The sequence below is a fragment of the Neopelma chrysocephalum genome, unplaced genomic scaffold (genome assembly GCF_003984885.1).
Source record: "Neopelma chrysocephalum unplaced genomic scaffold, ASM398488v2 Primary Assembly neopelma1_101, whole genome shotgun sequence".
Lineage (NCBI taxonomy): Eukaryota > Metazoa > Chordata > Aves > Passeriformes > Pipridae > Neopelma > Neopelma chrysocephalum.
The window spans coordinates 1,565,846-1,581,090 of record NW_020897764.1 but is presented as its reverse complement, the minus strand read 5'-3'; positions in this window follow the sequence as shown (position 1 = coordinate 1,581,090).

The window sequence follows — 15,245 nt, the reverse complement described above, 5'->3', positions numbered from 1 at the left end:
GAAAGTCTCGATCAATATCTCAGAAATGTTTTGAAACACACGGATGAAAGGTGCCATAAAATTAGAAGTGTTTTCCCTACTTGGACTCTGACAGGAATAATCACCTTTAAGCTTAGACTTCTGGAAGAGTTTTCTATCTCTGTTCCCATTCAAGGAAGGCAGTTATGCACAAGTTTATGTGGGGAACAGAGAGAATGTTCACTATTTCCCATCCTTTGTAGGTAGATTTGTTCCCTATTAACATCTTGACCTACTCAAGAGATTCAAAAAGACCTAATAGAGCAGAATAACATTTGTTAGATACCATGTAATTAAGCTCATTGAAAGGGGGAATAAATAATAGTTCTTGGAGAGAAAAAGCATGGTCTGAAAAATATATCACTAAATATGCCAACAATTTCTTTTCATTTTCAAAATGAAGGAAAAAAAAAGGTATTTTAAGGGCAGACACAATGTACAAAGTACAAATAAACCAGGAGTATTTTGCAATCTCAGTTCATTCTTCAGAATGAGGAAGAAATGTTATAGTTCAGCTCAGCTCTCTGATTTCTGCCAGTGTTTTCTCACAGAATTATTTGGCTTCTCTGTGCTCCAGCTTTTTTACCTGAACAGCAGAAAAATCAACCTTCAGCCTCCTGAAAATGCTTTGATGAGGCTGATCTGGCATCTGCAATACACACTTCTATGGGAGGCTTTTTAAATACAAAGCATGCATCCTCTTTTTTCTTTCTGGCTCATATTTTAAGGCATTAATGTTTCACCTCTGAGTGCTGTGGTTTAACTGGAATAACCTTGCACCAGTTTGCAATCCAATCTGGGTTTAGTTACGCTGGTTTTCAAGCTGCTTGAAGCGTGCACGTGGGTTTATCAGGATTCACAGCTCATCTAAGGGAGACAAGCTGAACTCCTTGGTGGTTTAGGGTGATTTTCACAGTCAAATATAATCTTGTCTAAGCCCTCCTGGCTTTGTCCTCAACTTTGTCACACAGACTCTGTGAAGATCAACCCTTAATCTGCCGTTTCAAAGGGACGCTTGTCAAGTCCAGTTGCTTTTCCTCCCCTCAGAAATCTCCAAATTCCAGCCAACTCTACGGTTCCACTAAGCTCAGATGTAGAGGTTTACTGTCCCTCATCACTGCTGTTTCAAGACTCGATGTTTTTTAATTTCCTCAGCTCTCATGGCCTTTGCAGAGAGCTTTATAATAAATGCTTTTTCTAATAAAACATTGCAGAATCATTTGTCATCCTGCGGCTTGATGATCCAGAGCTGATCAAACACCCCTGTGGTGGGTTTGATTTCATTCAAGCTTCTTTCTCTCACCTTTTGCTTTGGATTCAAAGCAGATGACCCACACCCCCTCACCTTGCAGCCTTTCCCCAACTCCATTCATACAATTTCTCCTTTTTCTCCCTCTCTTTGCCCACACACCTCCCAAGTCATGGAGTTAATGGATCTGGAAAGTAAAAGAGAAGTGTTGGGGAAAGGGATGGAGCAGTCAGCTACAGCTCAAGGTATGAGTGTGCTGCACAGTGGGTGATGCCAACACTCTTAATTACAACGTTGGAGTAATGAAACACAGAATCCCAGAATGGTTTGGGTTGGAAGAGACGTTAAAGATCATCTCCTTCCACTCCCTGCCATGGACAGGGACACCTTCCACTAGCCCAGGTTGCCCAAAGCCCTGTCCAACCTGGCCTTGGACACTTCCAGGGATCCAGGGGCAGCCACAGCTTCTCTGGGCAACCTGTGCCAGGGCCTGACCACCCTCACAGGGAAGGATTTCTTCCTAATATCTGACTTAAATTTCCCCTCTTTCAGTTTGAACTATGATTGTTCCCAGGTAACTACATTCTCCTCATTAAAACTGTGACTAACATACAAGAAAACCAATCAAATCCATATATTTCTCCCTTTTTATCAGCCTCTCCTCAGGGCTTTTTGCTGGCCCCAACAAGCACTGCCCAGTTCTGAATCACTTTATCTTCTCTACCCAGAAAAAGGGAAGGAAGTGGAGTATTACATGCAGCAACAGAAGGCAGAGAGGGGAAGTTCGAATCCTGGCTGCAAGGAACCGATAAAGCATTCCCAAAAAAATTCAGTGTTGTAATCCAACTCCATACACACAACGTGCACCAAAGGAATTAGGCTGATGTGGCCCATGGCAGACCAGCTGAACCTGATGTTTCTTGGATTTCTTCCACAGCAGCAGAAGTTTTGCAAAACTCTAAAGTGTGAGAGCAAATCAGATTTTTCCTCCCCCGACTGGAACGTGGTAGGCAGGGATGTGGTTACGGGGGTGAGCAGAGCAGTTGCTGCTCTGGGGAAAACTTCTGAGGGATGGGGAATGTGTTTTCAGTTTTTTAAGACATAACACTGAGGGAGCATCTCTCTCAGTAGAAGAAGAAAGGTGTCTCCCTTCTGGCAGATATTTTACCGGGGAGAGCTGTTGAGGAGGAGTTGGCTTTCACTGAGAAACACAAAATCAGGAATGCAAGGCCTTTCCCCCTCTTGTTGCCAACAATTTCCTTCTGCCACATTTATTCTGCCACCTGGATTACAGGAGATGCTCTTCATGGTGCTGGCAAAAGCCTCAGATCAAGGCTGTGGATGTTGTGGGACACTGTGGTTTTATTTGCTTCTGTTTGAGGTCTCATACCTGTAGCAAAGAAGCTGCCCCAACATTCTCTGTCACACAAATTCATGTCTTTAGTCCAGGACCAGGTTTCTTGAACATATGACAAATATCCAGAACACCTGTAAGGTTCTAAATGCCAAGCATCCCACAGCTTGAATTGAAGTTGATAAATTTAGGGGGAAAACAACCAAAATTTTGTGAGATTTAGGCAGTAATATCATGGCACTGACCTTGTAATATTATGCCAAATGACTCACAACTGGATGTGAGGGAAGGATCCACAGACTGTAACTACAGAAGGAAATAATAAAATAGAGAATTTTATTTGGTTTTAAAATAAGTAACATATAGATGACTGAATTCAGTTCTTTCTCCCAAATTAATGTAGTAACATCATCCATCCTACCTGCTGGGAAAAGCTTCAGGACTGGGCTACTCCTTAGATCAGGATTAGGATTAAGCTGCTCTCTATAGGACAGAACCATCCCAGGAAGAGGGATAAGACATTATTGGCATTGGCTGTCACTTGGCTTTGCTCAAGCTTAATCCTAAAACCTAATTTTAAACTCAAACCTACTCAGTTTGCTATTTTAACATTAGTAGAACAAATAAACAACTAATTTTCCCCTCTGTTCATGTGTAAATATGATCAGACCAATCTTTTCCAGTTTTGTCGTACAGGTGTTTCTGTTCTGCCTCCATCAGTCATGCTACTTATGATTGATTTCTTAATTAATCTGTGCCAGCTCACAAATGTTTTTGTGCTGTATTTCTCAGTTATACTTGTTTTCACATGAAAAAAGAGGCTAATTGTGCTCGCCCCACAAATTACTACACAAAACACTTCATTTTGGGCTCAGCGTGTAGACTTTATGACAAAAATGGTCCCTCATGGGCTTGTAAGTAAAAAAAAAAAAAAAGATAATTTTAAATATTGCTGGAAATAACCTTGCAGAGTTATTTAATTTTTAAGATAAACTCTTTTTGTAATTATACAAATAGCATTTGTGAAGAACATCAGTAAAAATGTCCTTCATTTAAATGGACACTTGCTTGTTGTCACCCAATATGGGTTTTTTGACGTATTAGGATGTAGAACAGAGTGATTTATAGCACATCAATAAACACAGTAGTTTACCTCAGCTTGGAAGAATAAGAATAAAAAAATTAATAAATGCATGCAATATTTTGCAGTATAAAAACAACTACTATTTAAATAGCTTGGTATAATCAGGCACAAGCTCTCCTGGTTTCAGATGAACACTGTGTTCTTTAATGAGGCATGTAAAAAAAACACCCTCTAATGTAAAAAAATAAAGCAGTAAAAGAAAATCTCTTACTTTCAAGATTTCTGGATGGTCTGAGTTAAATTAAGAACCAAACTGAGCTATTTTATTTAAAAAAAAAAAAGTTCAAGTATAACACTGAAATTATCAAATAAAATAATTAGGTGGATATGAACAATTTTATTAAGATTTCACAAACAAGAACCAGGAAAATGCCACCTTTTGAATCAGAATTGAGTGGAGAAATGTCTTTATATCTAAAATTTATTACTTTTATTCAGAAGGTAAACTATTTTCTATAGAATTAAACTTTAGAATATTTCACTTTATAGGTGCAATAGGCACAGCACACCACCTATAGAACATCTGTGGAAGGTTTTTCACTCTACCTCTTTTGGACACCTTTTTTTGAGTAACATAACTTATATTTTAGAGCTGCCTTATCCTCTCCTTCAGCAATAAAGAATGGCTGGGGTGACTTGATAAGTTGGACAACTAACTTCATCCATCTGTGTTATGAATCCAACCCCTCAGTAAGAAATAGCAACCTAAACGTGCAAAAAATTGTAAATTTAATTTCCCTTCCTTCATGTTGTACAGGATATTTCACACAAATAGAATTGCTGATGTGGTCAGAAAGCAGTGGAAGGGGGGAGAAGTCTATCATTCCAACATTTTTCTGTTACTGAGATCCATCTGTCAGCTCCAAATCACCTGGAAGACGCAGGACTCAGCTTTTTTTTTTCCTTTGCACCTTTAAAAGTAGACCAGGAAAAAAACCACTAAAACTCACTGGAAGAGGCAGCTGAGGATCTGTGGTGTAAAGTGTTAGTAGAGCATTTGGAGGCCAAAAACAATCAATCCCAAAGTCAGCTGTAGGACAGCTCTGTTACATAAGGTGCCAAATGCCCAAAATAGCTCCTTCCCAAGGACCCCATGGAACAGTTGTATGGGAAAAGCTATATAAAGACAAGGACATTATTTATTTACTATGTTGATTCCGCTTGATTTTTGCCTCAAATCCTTCCCAAAATTAGGACAAGAAGGTGAGTGCAAGAGAAAAAAGCAATCCCAGCCATCTATTCTGAAGTCTTTCAGAGGAAGATGTTTCACTCTCTTGCCCAGAGCAGTGATTTATGTTCATTCTTCATTATATGGACAATTTTAAGGAGACAGAACACAACCAAGAGGTGTTGGGATATGGTGCTGAGGTGGGTGAGCCTGAATATCCTAGCAAACAGTATAATTTTCATCAAAAAGCAGCATATATTCTACTTAGAGCAGGCTGAAGATAAGTTACAATATCAAACCTAATAAGGTCTAATAAAACTGCGCCCTGGAGGGTTCTGATCTGCAAAACAAGTCCAGGACACCTGCAAATGACATTCCCAGCAGAAGCATCCCAGCAATCTGCTATTCCCAGGAATATTAACCACCATTTCTCCTGGGAAACAACCCCTTCTACCCCTCACTAAGAATTAGCCACGCAAATAACTTTATATTCACCTTTATTTTTATTTATACTGTCCTTTATTATACTCACCTAACTGTTCCCCTTGTTGTATTTTGAGCATCATCACAAATTCAGATTCATGATCAGTATACCTATGAAAACTTCACATCTTTAAGAACTGGGCTAAGGCAGTTGAAGATAAAAGGCATGGCAATCACAGCAGGATATTTCATAATACCTGGAAAGAAAAGAGAGCTGCTTTTCCCTCCTCAACTACAAACACTCACTCAGTCTGATTGAGATCCCTGATTTCTCAGTCTCCTTTCCCTCAGCCATGTGGGACCCTCAAGAAACTCACCCCAAACACACAGAAGTGTTCTTTAATTATAGGGCTCCAAAATTTACTTTGTCTTCGAGCAAAGCAAGTTTAAAGGTTCATTTCTGTGACTCTGCACAGCTGCTGGAGTGGTCAGTGGAAAGCAGGAACTTCTGGGGATAAATTGTGCTCAGTATCTTCCCAGTGGTCCCAGCAGAGCACAGGAGAAAGAGCACAAAAATAAGCTCAGTGCCTGTGACTCACAAGATTTAAAGCAAGGAAAAGGTAGAAAATTTAAAAAAAAAGAACAAAAATAAGACAACCAGCCTGGCTGAACAGAGAGTTTTGGGTGGAACTCAGGAAAAAAAGGAGAGTTTCTGACCTTTGGGGCAAGGGGCAGGTAACTTGGGAGGAATGCAAGGATGTCATGAGGTTGTGCAGGGGGAAAGTTAGAAGGGCCAAAGCTCAGGTGGAAATAAATGTGGCTGCTGCAGCAAGGCAATAAAAACACATTTCTGTAAATACATCAACAGCAAAAGGAGGGCTAAGAAGGTTCTCCATCCTTTATTGGATGTAGTGGTAAGCCAAGTGTCAAAGGATGAGGAAAAGGCAGAAGTACTTAAAGCCTCCTTTGCCTCAGCCTTTAATACAGCAATAAAACCATTTATTCTTTGGGCATCCAGATTGCTGAGCTGGAAGATGGATGGGGAAAAGAAGGAAACCCCAATAATCCAAGGGGAATTTATTAGTGGTTAGAATAGATCACCAGCCCCAAAGAGTGGTGGGGAATGGAGTCAAATCCAGTTGGTGGCTGGTCCCAAGTGGTGTTCCCCAGGGATCAGTGCTGGGGTCAGTTCTGTTTAATATCTTTATCAACAACCTGAACTCGGTAAATTTGAAGGCAACACCAAGTTGGGTGGGAGTGATGATCTGATGGAGGGTAGGAAGGCTGTGCAGAGGGATCTGGAGAGTTTGGAATGATGGGCTGAGGCCAAAGGTATGAGGTTCAAGGCCAAGTGCCAGGTCCCGCCCTTTCATCACAACAGTGATGAAAGGCCACAGGCCACAGCCTTGGAGATGAGTGGTGGGAAAGATGCCCAGTGGGAATGGATCTGGGGCTGAACATGAGCCCAGGTGTGCCCAGGTGGCCAAGAAGGCCAGTGGCATCCTGGCTGTATGAGCAATAGTGTGGCCACAGGACCAGGACAGTGATTGTCCCCCTGTGCTGGGCTCGGGGGAGGCCACACCTCAAATCCCGGGGTCAGTTCTGGGCCCCTCACTGCAAGAAAGACATTGAGGAAAAAAAACTGAGAGCTCCTGAGAGCAAGAGTTCAAGTAAATTGATAGGAATCATGTTCCACAGCCTAAACATTACTGGGTTTCTTCCTTCTATCACAAATAAGGAAAAGAGTTGATGGATAATTAAGTTTTCTTCAGCCAAAAAGTCTTGGCTTCAGGAACATTCCAATATGACGCAGACACTCAAGCAAAACATGAAAGGCATAAATTGGGAACGGAATTTCTGTGGCACATCACCCACAGCTGGGGTTATCCTGGTTATTTTCCTGTTTAGCTCATTTTTAGCCATTAACTCTCGCCCTCTTGATGAGATCATTTCACTGAGCTGAAGACCTACCGTGTTTATTCAATGTATTTTGCTGCTGCAGTGTCTGGCAGCACAGGAATTCATGAACAATTACTTTGACCTTACTGTGGTAATGGAAAATATGTCAAATGTATTGATTCCACTGCTTCCCTATTATAGTTCAAGGGAATGAGCCAACTATGGCAAGTGTTTTTAACTGCATTAATAGACAGAACAGTGTGTTCTAGTGCCAGATAAGAGCTTTACCTGTTGTGATGCTTGAGTGCCCACCCTGTTGGATGCAATCAATAGGAGACTCATTCTCATTTTAGCAGAATCCACAGAGTTTGTGGCACATTCTGAGTGGTTTAAAACCATCAGCACCAAAGCCACAGAGCATTCAAAGGGGAACTGTGTTGCAGAAATCCACCAAGGAAAAAATCAGAGACAAGGATCATAAAACCATAGAGTGGTTTGGGTTGGAAAGGACCTTAAAGATCACCTCATTCCACCCCCCTGTCATGAGCAGGGACACCTTCCACTAGCCCAGGTTGCTCCAAGCCTTGTCCAACCTGGCCTTGGACACTTCCAGGGATGGGGCAGCCACAATTTCTCTGGGCAACCTGTGCCAGGGCCTCCCTACCCTCACATTAAAGAATTTCTTCCTAATTTCTAATCTAAACCTACACTCTCTAAGTTTAAAGCCATTCCCTCTTGTCCTGTCACTACATGCTCTTGTCCAAAGTCCCTCTCCAGCTCTCCTGGAGCCCCTTTAGGTCTGGAAGATGCTCTAAGATCTCCCTGGAGCCTTTTCTTCTCCAGGCTGAGCAACCCCCACTCTCTGAGCCCATCTTCATAGTACATGTGTCCCAGCTTCTTAAGCATCTTTGGGGCCTCCTCTGGACCTGCTGCAGCAGCTCCATGCTCTTCCTGTGTTGGATCCCCCAGAGCTGGAGGCAGCACTGCAGGTGGGGTCTCACAGGAGTGGAGCAGAGGGGGAGAATCCCCTCCCTCAACCTGCTGGTCACACTTTTGATGACCACTGGCTCCAGCAGTACAAGGGTAAGGACAGGTGATAGGAGGTTTGGTACCTCTGGCTGGATGCAGAGCACTGCTCTGAACCACACCCTTCAGCCTGGCCACTGTGGATGGGACCTGCCACTCATGAAGGGTCACAGGCTCAGCTATCAGAGCACTTGAATTCTTCCTGATATATGATCCCCAAAAGTCTGTTGGGTGCCAGTGGAAACAGGCTGAAAGATGCTACAAAAGTCATGTGTTAGCAGCTTTAGGCACTGGCTTGACCAGTAACTTCCTTGTGAAGGGAAGAGGAGAGGCAGGCACTGATCTCTGCTCTGTGGGAACCAGTGACAGGACCCAGGGAATGGCTTGGAGTTGTGTCAGGGCAAGGTTAGGTTGGAGATTAGGAAAAGGTTCCTCCCCCAGAGGGTGGTTGGGCACTGACCAGGCTCCCCAGAACAGTGGGCACAGCACCAAGGCTGCCAGAGCTCCAGGAGGGTTTGGACAACACTCTCAGGCACAGGGTGTGACTTCTTGGGATGATCCTGCACAGGAATAAGGGATGATGATGAACTCGATGATCCTTTCAGGTCACTTCCAACTCAGCATATTCTCTGATTCTGTGATATACCCAGCCCAGAATTAGACTGACAGCTCTGTGCTGCAAAAGTCTGGTCAATATGATGATGTGCTCCATACAAAATGGGATTTTATTTCTGCCCAGTTGCTGGTGAACATGGAGGATAATGAACAAAGAATTCAAGCTGGCATTTAAGCTTTTAAAATCCCAATCCTAAAATTGCTATTCAAATCCCACCAGAAAGTTCATTTACATTTATATGTCAAAATACAAAGGAGAGGATCTTGGAAGAATTAAATGACAGATAGAAACATCTTGTTAAGCTGCAGCAGAGCCAGAAAAGAGTGAAAATGCAGAAGAAATATAGTAGTGAAACAGAACTACTTAACCTGGGAGACACTCCTTAACATCATCACCAAGTATCACACATGTTCTCCTTCAATTGACTTTAATTTATGGGATTCCAGGGGTACCATTAAAACCAATTTTACAACAATACTTCTGGCACTCTGACGTACTGTAAAATAAATTAGGAAAAAGGGGAAAGGTAGAAAAAACACTTATTGCTCCTTTGCTGTTAAGAATTAAGGGCTGTATCAGACCATCTGTCAAGAAGAAACAAATGAACAGACATAAGTGAGGGCTTAAGTAATGTTATGTGGGAGGCAAGACAGCAGATCAGAAGGTCACAACTCCTCCTCAGCAGTGTTTTTCCAGGAGAAGGCTGGTTTCAGTAGTCAGCAGTGCTCTCATGGAGTGAGGCAGCTCATCCTTGTCCACATCTGCCCACTGCCCCACTATAAATGAGCAAATATCCACTCACAGTTTGGTTGACTGAAGTGACCTTTGCCATAAATCAGTGATTTAAACTTGGCTGACTCGCATGGTCAGACAGTTTAGTCATTAGCTCCTCACCTTTCAGTGTGATTATGAAAGGCAGGGATGTTTTTTTACACCATTATGAGGAAGATAATAGATCTCATCACCCCAGGAAACTGGGAAGTGGAAGTTTTAAAGAATCAAAAATGAGCTGGAATATAAAAGTATTTCAGAAATACTCAGGGTTCTCATTGTGTGCGTTGAACAATAAAGTATTAATAATGAAGCATTAATTTAATAATAATAATAAAATACATGCTTCAGGGCTCAGACTTCTACAAAGGCATCAAAAAGACCTGTTTGAAGAGATATTATACCCCTCATGCAATGGATATGATTCCCCAAAAGTGCCTACCAAAAATTCAGAACTCCCTGTAGATGTTATAGCAGCAAAAATCTAGTTAGATATGGGAGAGGATTGCATGGTGTGAGATCATTCTCTCCCATCTTTAATGCTGCCTGACACCGACCAGTGAGTCCCTGAGGTTGAATTTCACAGCACAAGTAGCAGGGACCACGTTACACTCAAGATGTCTCCCCTTCACAGAATAATAAATACGCAAAATAAATAAATACAAGGCTTGCAAGTTATTTCATGTCTCATTTGAAGGGACACCGCTCAAGGTCTCTCTTGCAGGGTGAAGGGATCTTAAGAAAACATGAATTGCTTCTACATCAAGGTTAAGGCCTGTTATGGTCTGATAAGTGTCAGTTCTGAGCAAGATGCATGTTCTGAAGAGAAAAAAAACCTCAAAACCCACATCCCAAAACTCAGAACTCACTGTAGATGTTATAGCAGCAAGAATCTAGAGGTGGCAGAGGATTGCATGGTCTGAAATCATTTTTTCCCATCTTTAACAGCTTCAAAAAGCTTTAGTGCTGCCTGATGCCAACCAGTGAGTCCCTGAGGCTGAATTTCACAGCACGAGTAGCAGGGACCACGTTACACTCAGAGATCTCTCTCCTTTACAGAAAATAAATAAATAAACACAAGGTTTGCAAGTTATTTCATGTCTCATTTGAAGGGACACCACTCAAAGCCTCTCTTGCAGGGTGAAGGGATCTTAAGAAAACATGAATTGCTTCTCCACCAAGGTTAAGGCCTCTTTAGTCAGACAAAGTGTCATCACAGAACCTCTTTGAGCTCATACTCCAGGGCTGCAAATCCCACTTCTCCTATGCCCTGGGACTTTATTCACACATCTTTTAGCCCAGCAGTGATAGGGGAGAGTGGAGAAGCCTGGTTTCTCCAAGGGTTAGATAAAGTCATGATCGACATCACGATGAGGACCAACTTGTAATGGAGACAAGAGACTTCTCTGTGGAAATTTAAGTGGGATAGTTGGACCTGAAACCTCTAAAAATGGATGCCCATCAGTAGCTTGGGGCCATACAGGACCACTCAAAGAGGTGCAAACTCTTTTGACCTACACCTCCAGTTTTAAGTTAGGAAAATCCTATCAAAGTATTCTGGATCAGTCACAGAATTCATCTCAATTCACTCTGAAGTTGTTTATTCACTTGTCTATAACAGGTATCTAAGTGCTGCTGAATATCCCCATGGATAAAATCAGCATCTACAAGGGGCTAACAGGTGGGAGATCTGACCTACAGGAGACCTGGAACCTCCTGGCAAGGAGGTGAAGTCCCAGAGGGATATCCAGGTTATCTCTGGTGGAACAAGATGCTTATTTTAAGAAAATGTATCCATCTCTAGGTGCATGCACTATAGGTATGTATCTCTGGAATTGTCCTTGCTGTTGTGATCAAGGCAATGGAAAAAAAAAAAAAATCTTTTGTTTTAACAAACAAAATTTTTAAGTTTTGCTTCACCCACCTTGTTTCAGATGTCTGCTTTAGGAGGAGATAAATCATGCAATAAACTCAAGCTGCCTCTGCATGGACTGAACTTGGGAGACTTTGGGTGTGTGGCAAATGTTTTGAACCAAATACCTGATTTAATGATATATTTCTTTGCAAACTATAGATGAATGGAACTCTGAGCAAACCATTTTGTGGTTGATGCTATTTGCTTTTCTTTTGCTAGATGATACTCATGTCTTCCCAAACAAAATGCAGCAACTTCTTTCTCCCAATATCTACCAAATTTCTCAGTAACAGAAGGTGACATTTTATTCTGGATGAGAACACACATTTGTGTAAGTTCAGAGACTGCTATTTTAAAATGGAACTTCAATCTTTATTAAAAATGCCTTCAATAAATAAACTCTTCCAACAGTAACAAAATCAATGACATTTTGCTCATTATTTCACTGCTAAGGTATTGCTTAGGAGTTTCTTTGTGTGCTTTTAAGACAGCTTTTCAGTGCTGGCACTGAGATCCCAAGGCATTCACACAACTCATTTAAAATAATGAGGATGGGTTATCTTTAAAGTCCACGGAAATCAATGGAAGGTTCTTGGCTTTAATCAAATAGTGTGGCCAGCAGGACCAGGACAGTGATTGTCCACCAAAATCAATGGAAGTTTCTTGCCTTTTAATCAAATAGTGTGACCAGCAGGAGCAGGGCGGTGATTGTCCCCCTGTTCTCAGCACACACCTTGAATCCTGTGCTCGGTTTTGGACCCCTCATGACGAGAACATGGAGGGGCTTGAGTGTGTCCAGGGAAGGGAGCAGAGCTGGGGAAGGGTTTGGAGCACAAGTCTTATGAGGAGCAGCTGAGGGAGTTGCCTAAGTAGGATTCCTTTACCCACCATCTCAGGAAAGCATAAAAGAGAAATCATTTGCCCCTTCTGCATCCTGGTGTCACCTCAGTCTGCATCTCTCAGGTGCTAAATCTTCCAGCTAAATCCTAAAGAGGGCATTTCCATAGGGAATTTTGTCAGCTCTGATGTCATATATTCCTGAATATGCCTCTTACAGAAGGAAAGGAGCTGAGGTAGAAAGGCAGATGGGATGATCAGACTCACCGGGTGTAGGAAGAGTAGAGGCAGTGACTGGCTTTGCACAAGACACCTTTAGGAGTAGCCACCACTAATCCTTCCAAATCCTTCCAAATGGCTTTCCACAACTCTGCAGGAAGGAAAATAGCAGAAGGATCATGTCATTTCCCCATGGAAATGGCTCTACCCCCTTCCCAACCTGTGTCTCAAACCAGCTCTGCCCCAGAGTGTAGAGTTTTCATAAGGCAAATGTTTTCTACTCAATGTGCTTTCACTTTGTTCCTCACTTAGTAGGGAGTATATAGATATTTATAGGTAACACCATATGGTTGGGGTTTTTTTTTTGTGGGTCTGGTGTCCTCCTTACTAATTTTTACTGATTTGTTAATGGGAATTGTACTCTCCATCCTTGTAGGAGTTATGTGTAAGAAATAAGAGGTTCTATTTTCCCTCATCATCTGTATCATTAAACTTTTACAGGTTTACAAACTGTGTCAGAAAACCTACCCTATTCCTCTGGATACGGGCAATCTGTATCAGAACAAAACTTAATAAATAAATTAAATTTCAGTTGGTCAAGAAAGGAATAACTTGTGCTTTCAACAAGCAATTCTCAGTTAACAATAGTCCATAATTTAGCAATGAAATCTGGGGTGAGCTACACTGTCATTAGGATACGATCAGCATCATAACCAACATAACACAATTTGAACAAACGTTTATAATAGTATTCAAAAGTTACATCGCAAAAAATTAATTTCCAAGAGTAGTTAAAAAATAGAAATAATATTAAATAACTGGTGTTGTTTTTAATGTATTTATTTAAAAGCAAAAAGTTGTCAAATCAACAATCCTTCTTCTCTCTTGGTCATGCAAAAATTACCTTGATTGGCATTTATTTTATCAGAACTAACATTTTACTGTAACTAACAAAGATATCAAGATTAAAGCAGCAATAACATAGAAATTTGTTCTACCATTACCTTTTGAAGTCCATCTTTTTGGATGAAGTGTCTTTTTTTGTACAGTGTGCATCTAGATACCAATTAGAACAACTAATTTTGGGATGTGAGGGACTTCAGAGATACAAAACAAGTTTGACTTCTGGGCTTTTTATTCACTAATTTGTTTGGGGTTTTTCCCTCATAAATAAGTATTAATTGAACAGAAGTTAATTTAGGAAGAACTAATGACTTATGCTACGCAGAAAATTAGCCTAGAGGACTTCCATGGCCTTCTTGATTTACTAATCTGTAAAATGATTGTGCTGCACATGCACAGGGTTTGAAAGTGCCAAGCACATGAGACAACAGCAATCCAGCTCTGAGAAACATTCCAGCACTTCCTGAGGCTGGGAAATGAGAGCTCACAGTACCATATGTCATCTGTCACACTCTCTGGTGTGTCAGATCCCTACACCCATCACATGATCCAGCATGTGTGTGCTTGGGAGCAGAGGGAAAAGTCTGATGTGCCAGAGATTCACAAGCTGCTTTTCTTCCTCAGCTGCAAAAGAGGGGACACCGAGTACAAATGCTGGGAAGGCAGTGGGAAATTCATGGAGTTATTGCCCAGCTCTGCTTAGACTGCTCCTAAAAGGGGTGTAAAACAGAGAGAGGAGACCCAAAGTGCAGAGCCTGAAATCTAAACCAAAAATAATTATAAAAATCTCAGTTGCATTAATTACACCTTCCCCAGAAAGCAGCTGAGCACACTCTCACCTGTTTTCTCCCCTGGCAGAAAAGAGGATCTCCAGATTTTCACAGCACCCACATATACTGCTAAAATATCCTGGGAAACCAATAGTATGTGCTCCTTGCTCAGCATGTCTGGAGAAGGTGCTGACCTTGCCCATACTGAACTCAATCATTTCTCAGAACCTTTCCTCTGGTGGAAGGTGTCCCTGCTCATGTCAGGGAAGCTGGAACTAGATGGTCTTTAAGGTCCCCTCCAACCCAAACCATCCTGGGATTCTGTGATTTCCTGTAAAAAGTGATAGGGAAACTCTTTGTATTTCCCATGTTATTCTGAATTTCTCACAGTCATTCTCTGAAGGGTTAATACCTTCTGCTAAAACCTTTTCCTCTGGGACTGAGTCCAGGTGGAGCACTGGTTGCATTCCCATCCTACATTTGTTTGCCAAGTGCCAGTGCCTTTTTTCTCCTGGTTTATCTGTCCCAGGGCTTTGCCCCTTTGTTCTGTTGCTGAAGCTGTTCCTGAAACTCAGACCCCTCCTGCTCCTACTCAGCACCCTGAGCCCTTCTCCCACGCACAGCCAAATAGTGTTGATGGCAAATTGTTCCTGATATAAGCAGGAAAACCCAGTTTTTCTTAGTTATACTGTTTTAGGCACTGCCCTCACTCCTCCTCAGCACTTTTGATTTAAAGCCAGTTCAGACAGACTCCAGCACAGCCATGGTATGTCCAAACTCAAACCAGTCAGATATATTTTCCTGGGCTTTCAGTCACTGTTTGCTCAGCATGAGGCAATATCAGGGTATTTAATCCCCTGATAAAAAACCTACCACAAGTATTGGTGACAACAATCAGGGTGGAGGCACAGAATGGGGCAGAGCAAGTTTTTA